Source organism: Oryctolagus cuniculus, chromosome 15 (assembly GCF_964237555.1).
Source record: "Oryctolagus cuniculus chromosome 15, mOryCun1.1, whole genome shotgun sequence".
In the NCBI taxonomy this organism is placed as follows: domain Eukaryota; kingdom Metazoa; phylum Chordata; class Mammalia; order Lagomorpha; family Leporidae; genus Oryctolagus; species Oryctolagus cuniculus.
The window spans coordinates 27,711,229-27,721,787 of NC_091446.1; the positions used below are offsets into that span (position 1 = coordinate 27,711,229).

Consider the following 10,559-nt stretch of genomic DNA (forward strand, 5'->3'; position numbering starts at 1 on the left):
GTCCTTGGGCCCCTGCACCCGCATGGAAGACCTGGAAGAAGCTCCTGGCTTTGGATTGGCCCAGCTCCGGCCATTGCGGCCATTTGGGGAGTGAACCAGTGGATGGAAGACCTCTCTCTCTCTTTCTGCCTCTGCCTCTCTGTAACTCTGCTTTTCAAATAAATAAATAAGTCTTTTTAAAAAATATTTATTTGGCCGGCGCCGCGGCTCACTAGGCTAATCCTCCGCCTAGCGGCGCCGGCACACCGGGTTCTAGTCCCGGTCGGGGCGCCGGATTCTGTCCTGGTTGCCCCTCTTCCAGGCCAGCCCTCTGCTGTGGCCAGGGAGTGCAGTGGAGGATGGCCCAGGTGCTTGGGCCCTGCACCCCATGGGAGACCAGGAAAAGCACCTGGCTCCTGGCTCCTGCCACCAGATCAGCGCGGTGCGCCAGCCGCAGCGCGCCGGCCGCGGCAGCCATTGGAGGGTGAACCAACGGCAAAAGGAAGACCTTTCTCTCTGTCTCTCTCTCTCACTGTCCACTCTGCCTAGCAAAAAAGAAAAAAAAAAATTTATTTATTCTAAAGGCAGAGTAATGGGGAGAGGGGAGAAGGGTAAGGTTAGAGGGGAGAGGACAGAGGATCTTCCATCTGCTGGTTCACTCCCTAAATGCCCACTACAGCCAGGGCAGAGCCAATACAAAGCCAGGAGCTAGGAACTCCGTTCAGGTCTCCCACGTGGATGGCAGGGACTCAAGTTGAGTCAACATCTGCTGCCTGACAGGAACATTAGCAGGAAACTGGACCACAGGCAGGACTCGATCCCAGACTCTCCAATGTGGCACGTGGGCATCCTAAGCAGCCGCTTAATCCACTGCACCACAACACCTGCCTCCATCTTGATGCTTCCTCAAATGTTACTTGCACACTCACACTTTTTCTGTGAAATAATATAATTCTTTGTGTAACTGTCAAGTCCTCATATACGTGTATGTTTTATTTTCTTTGGTTCTAAATAGCTATTATTTAATTACAAATCAGGATAAAATGTACTGAAAGAGCTGCTATTAGTATACCATTCCATTCCACTTATTTCATTTTTTAAGTTTTTGATCTTGCTTATTTTAAATCAATAAATGTAAACTTTAAGTACTATCCTTCCTCTTCCCAACACACACACACACACACACATACATACACATTCACATTCTCTCTCTCTCTCTCTCTCTCTCTCTCTCTCTTTAGGAAGGCATAGGAAATTAAGAAAGAGAAACTGAGTTAAGTCCCTCCAAATCCTATGTAAGTTTTTCCTTCTAAGTTGCCCTTACCTAATTAATAAAAAGATTCTCCAGTGGACTCTTTTTCCCCCATAATGTCCTGGTGTAACAGACCTCTGCACCAAGAAAATTCTGATAGGCTTTCTGGAAGGGTAGATGGCACCAGGGAGCTGAATGACCCTCAATGGACCTTTCCAATGTTTATATACACTCACTCCCTTGAGTAGCCCAAAGAAGTGCTCAAGAGACTGAGCTTACAACACTTCCAGAGCCAGCCAAGGAATACACCATAGTTCTGTGCTAATAACTGAACTAGTAAACAATCTCGTGGACTCAAGAAATTTACTCAAAGGGTGGAGGTAAGAGAAAGGCAAACCAGGAAAAAAAAGTTGATGCCCTGACAGAGCAAGACTGGAAAATCCTCCCAGACCTGCTAATCAGGTGACCCGTATAGCTAAGCTCTGCCATGCCATCTTCTATGTCTTGAGACTCTGACTACCTCAAAAATTGTGTGTGCAGGCTGGTGCTGTAGCATGGTAGGTTAAGCCTCCACCTGTGGCACCAGCATCCCCTATGGGCACCAGTGCATGTCCCAACTGCTCCTCTTCCAATCTAGTTCTCTGCTAATGGCCTGGGAAGGCAGTGGAAGATGGCCCAAGTGCTTGGGCTCCTGCACCCGCGTGGAAGACCTGGAATCTCCTGGCTCCTGGGTTCATCAGCCCAGCTCCGGCCCTTGCAGCCATTTTGGGAGTGAAGCAGCAGATGGAAGACCTCTCTGTCTCTCCCTCTCTCTGTCTATAACTCTGCCTCTCAAATAAATAAGTAAATCTAAAAAAAAAAATTTTTTTTTAATTTCATTAAAAAAAAGTGTGCAAGGGAAGGCAAGCCACTGATTGAAGTACAAAGATGTTTCTTCTGCCTGCCTGGAGATGAAAAATGAAACAAAGTATCTTTCTCATATCTCAACCATTCAAGGTGCCCAATGTGTAAGAATGACAGCAAAGCAGAACAAAGGAAGTTAAGTCTGGGGCTGGCACTGCAGCACAGCAGGTTAAAGCCCTAGCCTGAAGTGCCAGCACCCCTTTTGAGCCCCGGTTCTAGAAGCAGCTCCTTCACTTTCGATCCAGCTCTCTGCTATGGCCTGGGAAATCAGTAGAGGACGGCCCAAGTCCTTGGACCCCTGTACCCACGTGGGAGACCCAGAAGAAGCTCCTGGCTTCGGATTGGCACAGCTCTGGCCATTGCAGCCAATTGAAGAGTGAACCAACGGATGGAAGACATCCCCTCCTGCCTCTCCTTCTCTCTCTGTGTAATTGTGACTTTCAAGTAAAATATATAAATCTTTAAAAAAAAAAAAAAGCATGGGAGTAGAACTACCATATTTCTTAAAAAAAAAAAAAAGAAAAGAAAAGAAAAAGTTAGGTCTGATTACACATAGGGAGAATGGCAGTGATTATGTCTCCTAAGGCCTGCCCATCTTGTATATCAGGCATTACCATTCAGTGGCCATCAGGCAGATGCCAGTCCACAGACATACTTTTTTTGGTCTGCAAAGTTTGCCAAAAAATTTAACTAGTTGCCAATAATTAAAAAGCACATTGATCTGGATTTCAAGCTTCTGAAAAATAGGAAGTCTGTTCAGGCTGTGCCTACACTCTCAATGATAACATCTGTTGAATACACAGTAGCTGCCTCCTTAAAACAAGGGCATAGTCCTTCAGTGCACTATTTTACCCACACTCCCACCTGACTCACTTCACTCATTTACATTATTTGTGGGATACGTAGGCATTTCAGCTTATAACCCCTGGCTTATAAAATGGCAACTCATTACTTTGCTGTCATACAGCCATGATCATTTATGCTACTATTGCTTCTACGATCACTTTCACTGCTACTGGAACAAATTACTTCCATGATCACTTCTACTGCCACTGGGGCTCGAAATCAGCACATCACTCTATTATATTCTCATTCAATTAAACAACTAAAGTTGAACACACTAAAATAGAGAAAAAAGTAAGAATAAAAGATGAATAGCAGCCTATTAAATTTACCTAGCTCTTACAGGGGTAAAATGAACCTCCGCTTCTCTCTTCAATTCAACTCCACCATGAGCCCAACAGCAGAATCACTCTAATCAGTCACACTGAGCCACAGGGATCAAGTGTGATCAATCAATTAGAAGTGGTGTACAAAGGCTGGGATGATACTTCTGGTGAATACTCTACAAATACAGTGAGTCTCCTCAAAAGCAGGAACTGTTTTATTCCTCTCTAACTACCCACAGCTGGCAGTTTAAGTACCCTATCGATGAAGTTATTATTTAAAAGTGGCAGTCAATCCTAACTTTTGAAACATAGAGAAGTGAAACAGTAGTGGAGCTTTTGAGAACTGTGAGCTAAAACTGGGGTTGGTGCCCACCTACTGAAGAGATGTGTCTAAAACTTGAATTCCTATTGTGCCAAAAAACATCACTGTCAAGACTGAAGGAACTCTCTCTCTCTACAGTCACCATTAAAAAGAAGCTGGGGGCCAGCACTGTGGCATAGTGGACAGGGCCGCCGCTTGCAGTACCATATGGGCATCCCATATGGGCACCGGTTAGAGTCTTGGCTGCTCCACTTCCAGTCCAGCTCTCTGCTATGGCCTGGGAGGGCAGTGGAAGATGGCCCAAGTCCTTGGGCCCCTGCACCCACCCTGGAGGCCCAGAGGAGGTTCCTGGCTTCGGATCAGTGCAGCTCTGGCCGTTGTGGCTGTCTGAGGAGTGAGCCAGCAGATGGAAGACCTCTCTCTCTCTCTCTCTCTCTGTAGCTCTGCCTTTAGATAAATAAAACTTAAAAAAAAAAAAAAAAAGTTGGCAGGGTGGGTTGTTGAGGGCAGATAAAGGGTACCAAAACACAGTTAGATAGAATAGGTTCTAGTGTTCCACAGCACAGAGGGGTGACTACAGTTTACAATTGTGTATTATCTCCTGTATAAGGAACTGGAAGAGACAAGCTGACAGGCTCTAAACATAAAAAAAAAAAAAGCCAAGGCAATGAAATGCTACTTGCCAGATGTGACCAGTTTACACTGTACACGTGTATTGAAATTCACACAGCACCCCATGAAAATGCACAAGTATTAGATATGAATAATTTTTACATTTTTTACATTAAATCTTTTTAAAAAATAAGCTCAAATACAAGTTTTGAAGAAAGGACAAATTTCTGATTTGTGGGTGGGAGGTTAAATGATTTCTATCTGGAAAATCATTTCTATCCAGAATGAATGCTATCTAGAAAATGACTTTTTAACTAAACAACGAAGAAATCTGATGCTTCTTTAGTCACTTTCAGAAAAATGCTGGATTACTCACACCATCTACCCGGAGACCAGATCGCCTATTATGCAGACCATATCAACTCAACAGGGCAGTGGCCCAGGTGACCAACACAGACCCATCCAACCTGTGTACCTCCTGGGCTGTGTCATCTCATCTGTCACTTTCAGATATCTTTTTGGAAGTTCTGCAACTTAGATCAGCCAGTCAAAATCAGCACTAAATAACTTCCGATACCACTCCATCCTACTTATTTTAATATTGATAAATGTAAACTCTAAGTGTTATCCCTTCACACACACACACACACACACACACAGTCACGAGAGCAAAGGGAATTAGGTAGGAGAAATCGAGCTCAGTCATTTTAAGATCCTAGATAGATATCTTTTCCTTTTTAACAGTATGAGGTTTCAATCTCCTTATTACTACCTCATCACACAAAAGTGAAAAAGCATTTCTGACTGCCAGGCCAGAAGTAGGCCACAAGTCCTGAGCACATACTAAAACTATTCCTAGGTACAGATAACACTGAGTACCCACAACATGCTGAAAGGCATTAGGCAGATCCTGCTTTTAACCCTACTACACGCTCTACATAAGCAAATACACATAAATACTACTACTTTTAAGAAATGCATAAACTGAGTGATCCCAAAGCAGACCCTTTCTCTTGTATCTTCCACAGGGCCTAGAGAAGTGCCTTTCATACCTGAATTAAAGGGCACATAAATTTCTACATTGTCCACTTAAAAACACTATTTATACCATTCATCATTTCTGAAAGTACTCTACTCTTGGTGAACTTTCACAGCTTTACAACACAGAGTTTTCTCAAAGGTCATCACAGCGCTATAAACTACACCCTTTGGGCTTTGATTCCATCACTTATTCTGCTGCCCCGACCCTACCACAATTAGCTAAACATCTCTCATGACTCTTTTTGCCCACTATCAACAACAGGCCGTGAGTATCAAACTTTGCCAGTATTCAAATCCCTCTCTGCCCTTGGTCAAATATGGCATAACAGAAAGGTTTCCTTGTGACTAAACCATCTCCTTCGGTCAAGTGAAGAGATCTCCAGCAGAAACGCCAACCCAAACATTCGCCAGGAGAGAATACCTGTAGAAGATTGTTTAAAGGAAGAAACAGGCCAGAAGGTAACCCCAGGGGTTATCTACACAACAAGTCTGGCAGCTGAGCTGGCCTGGAGGAGGAAAACCTCTCATAGCCCAGTTCTACCTGCTGCTGACCTTAACCCTTCCACGGGTCTTCTGAGTCTAGGTTGCACTGGCTCTCCACCCAGTGTTAATGAAGCCATTCAGGTGTGTTGACAGGACAGTCACACAGAAGTGGACACTCTACAGAATCCGGAGAGACGCATATCTAAGGTCTACAATCTCAAAATTAAGCACAATGCTCCTTAGATTACTTTCAGCTTTTGAGGGCTGGGCTCTTTAGGATACAGAGAGCCCCAGAATAGAGGAGCTGAAGGCTGGGGTAAGCAAGGGAAAACAGAAGGGATTCGGGCACTCGCAAGGGAGCAAAAAGTCCGAGCTGAAAGTGCCTCTCCTGCGGCAGGGGCCTGACCTTTGCCCCCTGCACGCCTCTCAGTTCCCTCCCACAACAACCCCTTTCTCGCTTTATTCCTGCCCGCTACGCCCTTAACCCACACTGGCTCGCTTAACTTAAACGTCCTTCCCCCTTATTCCCTATCGCGATGTCAGGGCGGCCTTCAAGCCACTGGAACTCCAGAAAGAGACTTCGCTGACCTGTCAGCGGATCCAAAATGGCGGGGCCTAGTCCCAGGACCGGCAGCCGCTGCTCATGTCCAGCCCCGGCCCCGGAGCCGTCTCCGAGTGGCTCTCCAGGCTCTGATGGCAGATGGGAAAAGGGAAGGAGCCCGTATTCTGCAAGTTGAGGCCGAAGTCAGGGTGGGACCACACAGTCGGCCGTAACGAGTTGGCCAGGACGGGCGGTGGAACCGGCTGCCTTCCCTGTCAGCTCACTGACGTGGTAACTAGCCTCAGTCTAGCCCGCTGCCTGGTAACTGCGCCAGCCCTGCCACGCACAGCCAATCATATCTTGGCACCGCGGAAAATGGCATTCCAGTTATCCAATAGAAGAAAGGAAATTGGCTTCGGGGGGCGGGTAGTGCCTAAAGAGGTGAGATTACACGGGAAAGAAGCGGGTAGGCAGGGAACAACCAACAGATACGCGATCTCTCTGAGTGACAGTTTAAAAGCCAATCAAAAATGGGAAATTATGCCGGCGGTTGGAGAGGTGGAGTTAGAGAGAGGAGTTCGGTTGCAGTGTGTGGTTTGGCAGCGGCTGCTGTGCATTATGGGGAGGAAAGCTACGATTTGCTGGAAAGGGGGCGGGTCCGTTTTGAGAGGTTGAGCGGACGCCCCTGCACCCCTAGGCACATCCCGTCAAAGTCACCTGGGGCAATACCATGCCCCTTAAGGGATCACGTCCTTTCAAAGCCGCTCTGGACTCCTCCCCTCCTTAAAACCGTGCGGCGGTCCAAACCCTCCCCTGCCCTTCCGTCTGCATGCCGAGTTTTGGTTTCTCACAGGTGTGTCTGTCCCATCCTAACTGTTTCAGTTATCTCCTGCCCAATTCCTACCATCTGGAAATAGAAAAAATGAGAGGTGGCAGAAATATTGGCTGTCAAACTCAAGTCCTTCATTTTCCAGAGCAAGAAATTGAGTCCGAGAGTGGACAGCTGGCCCAACGTTCGCATAGTTAGCTTCACAATAGCGGAGCTGAGCGACAACCGCAGGTGTCCTTACCCCCAATCCATCTCTTGCTCACTTCCCTTTGCTACCTCGTCTATCAGTCTGTGATTCCCAACTCTGCCCTTCATACCACACCATGGACACACCTTATCTACTGGGGGAAAAGTATACAAGTTAGTCCAAGTTACCATTGTCAGGAAATTGAAGCCTCTCCTGTTTGCCTTAGAAATTATTACAGGCCTTGAAGGCTGCATGCCCACTTGTTCTCATTCTCCTGCTGGGCTCCCCGGCCCCACTCCTCCATCCCAGCTAACTCCTTTCCTTGCAAGAGATAAAGAGGTGTTGTGGCACAGCAGGGTAAGCCTCCCATATCTGAATGACTGATTCAAGTCGCAGGTACTTCATGCTTCCTATCCAGCTTCCTGCTAATGCAGCAGGGAGACAGCAGATGATTGCCAAGTACTTGGATCCCTGCCACCCACGTGGGAGACCGGATGGAGTTCCTGGCTCCTAGTTTCAGTCTGGCTTGGCCCAGCTGTTACAGGTATTTGGAGAGTTAACCAGCAGGTGGAAATCCTCTCTGTCTGTCTCTCTCTCTCTTTCAAACAAATAAATCTTAAAAAAAAAAAAAAAAAAAAGATGAAGAGGTTGCTAAGGTACTTAAAATTACCTGGAAATGAGAGTGTATGGGAAGAAGACAGGAGGACGGATGTTCTCCTTGTAGACTGAATGATGGAATTTCCAGTCTGCTGGAAGTGCACTCAGGCATCCCTGAAGACCCAGATAAATCTGCTGGGGTAGGCAATGAAAAAAAAAATACTAACTCCCTCCACACTGCCTCCTATTTATGGATGACCCAAGTCCAGGGAAGCCCCATACCTAAGCCCACAGGAATGTGGTCTCAAACCAGACATACAAAGACCATCCCTGTGCTATAATCCTCTAATCTGAAGAGCACTTCAGTTGCTCCCTGCACCTGCACACTTGGTTCCTGGCCTCTGGATCCAGCTGAGGATCTTGCCTCTTTCACCCAAATGAAATCAGGGGAAAGAAGATCCACCCCCATGGCATCACTTTCCATGGTACCTCTGAGCCATTTTCCTCTTCACTTGAAAATGGGAATCAGTCTCCTGGTCTGATCTCACATTGAGAGGTCCTGGAGAACCTGAAAAGCCAAATGGAAAACTCTCTTAAGAGGGCTAAAACTGCCTCCCCTTCATCTCCACTTCCAAGAACCTCCAGAAATTCATCATCCCACAAGTATGTGATTGTCAGAGCTGGCGCTGTGGTGTAGTAGGCAAAGCGTCTAGCTGTAGCACCAGCATCCTGTATGGGCACCGGTTCAAATCCCGGCTGTTCCACTTCTGATCCAGCTCCTTACTAATGTACCTGGGAAAGCAATAGAAGATGGCCCAAGTACTTGGGCTCTTACACGCACATGAGAAACCCAGAAGAAGCTCCTGGCTCCTGGCTTCAGATCAGCCCAGCTGTGGCCCTTGAAGCCATTTGGGGAGTGAACCAGCAGATGGAAGACCTCTTTCTCTGTCTCTCCCTTTCTCTGTCTGTAATTCTGCTTCTCAAATAAATAAGTTTTTTTTTAAGTATATGATTGGGGCTGGTGTCATGGCACCGGTATCCCATATGGGCGCCGGGTTTTACCCAGTTGCTTTTCTTCCAGTCCAGCTCTCTGCTGTGGCCCTGGAGGGCAGTGGAGGATGGCCCAAGTGCTTGGACCCTGCATGCACATGGGAGACCAGGAAGAAGCACCTGGCTCCTGGCTTCAGATCGGTGCAGCTCTGGCCATGGTGGCCATTTGAGGGGTGAACCAACGGAAGGAAGACCTTTCTCTCTGTCTCTCTCTCACTGTCTAACTCTATCTGTCGAATAAAAAATGTATATGATTGTGCAGTAGAGGTGGAGAAGAGAGATGACAATTCCCTAGGCCCTCCTAAGCACTGACTAGCATCTTCCTCTGAGACTCCAACATGACAAACGTATTGTATTTCTACATCACCCTGGGGATAGAAAGATGAAGAAGACATGGCCTTGCATCTCTTAAATCCTAGTCTCAGCCGGTGCCGCGGCTCACTAGGCTAATCCTCCGCCTAGCGGCGCCGGCACACCGGGTTCTAGTCCCGGTTGGGGCGCCGGATTCTGTCCCGGTTGCCCCTCTTCCAGGCCAGCCCTCTGCTGTGGCCAGGGAGTGCAGTGGAGGATGGCCCAGGTGCTTGGGCCCTGCACCCCATGGGAGACCAGGAAAAGCACCTGGCTCCTGGCTCCTGCCATCGGATCAGCGCGGTGCGCCGGCCGCAGCGCGCCGGCCGCGGCGGCCATTGGAGGGTGAACCAATGGCAAAGGAAGACCTTTCTCTCTGTCTCTCTCTCTCTCTCACTGTCCACTCTGCCTGTCAAAATAAAAAAAAAAAAAAAATCCTAGTCTCATAATGGACAACCAAGCTGATCCCTTTGACATTGCGGGAGGGGTAATTGAAGGCGTGCACAAGGAGGGTCATAAGAGCAAGAGGTTAGACCTCTCACTAACCTAGTACTTCAGGAAAAGATAATAAGGCCTGAGTAGAGCTTAGGAGGAAGGATGGGACATAGCAAGATAAAGATTGATTGAGGGACTGGCGTAAAGCTGCTGCCTGCAGTGCCATTATCCCATATGGGTGCCAGTTGAAGTCCTGGCTGCTCCTCTTCCAATCAAGCACTCTGCTATGGCCAGGAAAAGCAGTGAAGATGGCCCAAGTCCTTGGGCCCCTGCACCTGTGTGGGAAACCTGGAAGAAGCTCCTGGCTCCTGGCTTCAGATTGGCCCAGCTCCGACTGTTGCAGCCATTTGGGGAGTGAACCAGAGGATGGAAGACCTCCCTCTCTCTCTCCATATATATATATATATATATATATACACACACACACACATATATATATATACATACATACATATATATGTATGTATATATATATGCCTCTATGTAATTCTGCCTTTCAAATAGATAAATCTTTTTTTTTAATTATTGATGTCACAAAAAAGGCCATAGGTATGCAGGAAATCACCAGGGGATTTAGAATAAGACAAGGTCAGGTCCTGAAGGTTTAATATGCTGGGCTAGGGAACTTGACCTTTATCTTGAGAGCAATCAGGAGCCCCTGAAGGATTTTAAGCAGGGTCTATGAGTGGTTATATTTGCTTTCAAGGCATATTATGGGACTGGGTTTGAGGTTTTCAGGGGCACCTAACTC

The 10,559-nt window shown here is 47.1% G+C and overlaps 1 protein-coding gene across 11 annotated transcripts in view; it reads right to left on the reverse strand.

Annotated features, from left to right (window-relative positions):
- GBF1 (golgi brefeldin A resistant guanine nucleotide exchange factor 1) overlaps positions 1-6,637 on the reverse strand; it is a 152,920-nt gene extending 146,283 nt beyond the window's left edge. For 6 of the 11 annotated variants that reach the window (XM_008270406.4, XM_008270405.4, XM_070057313.1 and 3 more), the window contains exon 1: positions 6,350-6,637. The gene's annotated coding sequence lies outside the window, so the exon portion shown is untranslated. The remainder of the gene's footprint in view (positions 1-6,349) is intronic. The other 5 variants (XM_070057319.1, XM_070057317.1, XM_070057315.1 and 2 more) reach the window with 3 other exon arrangements.
- Positions 6,638-10,559: the final 3,922 nt, after the last annotated feature.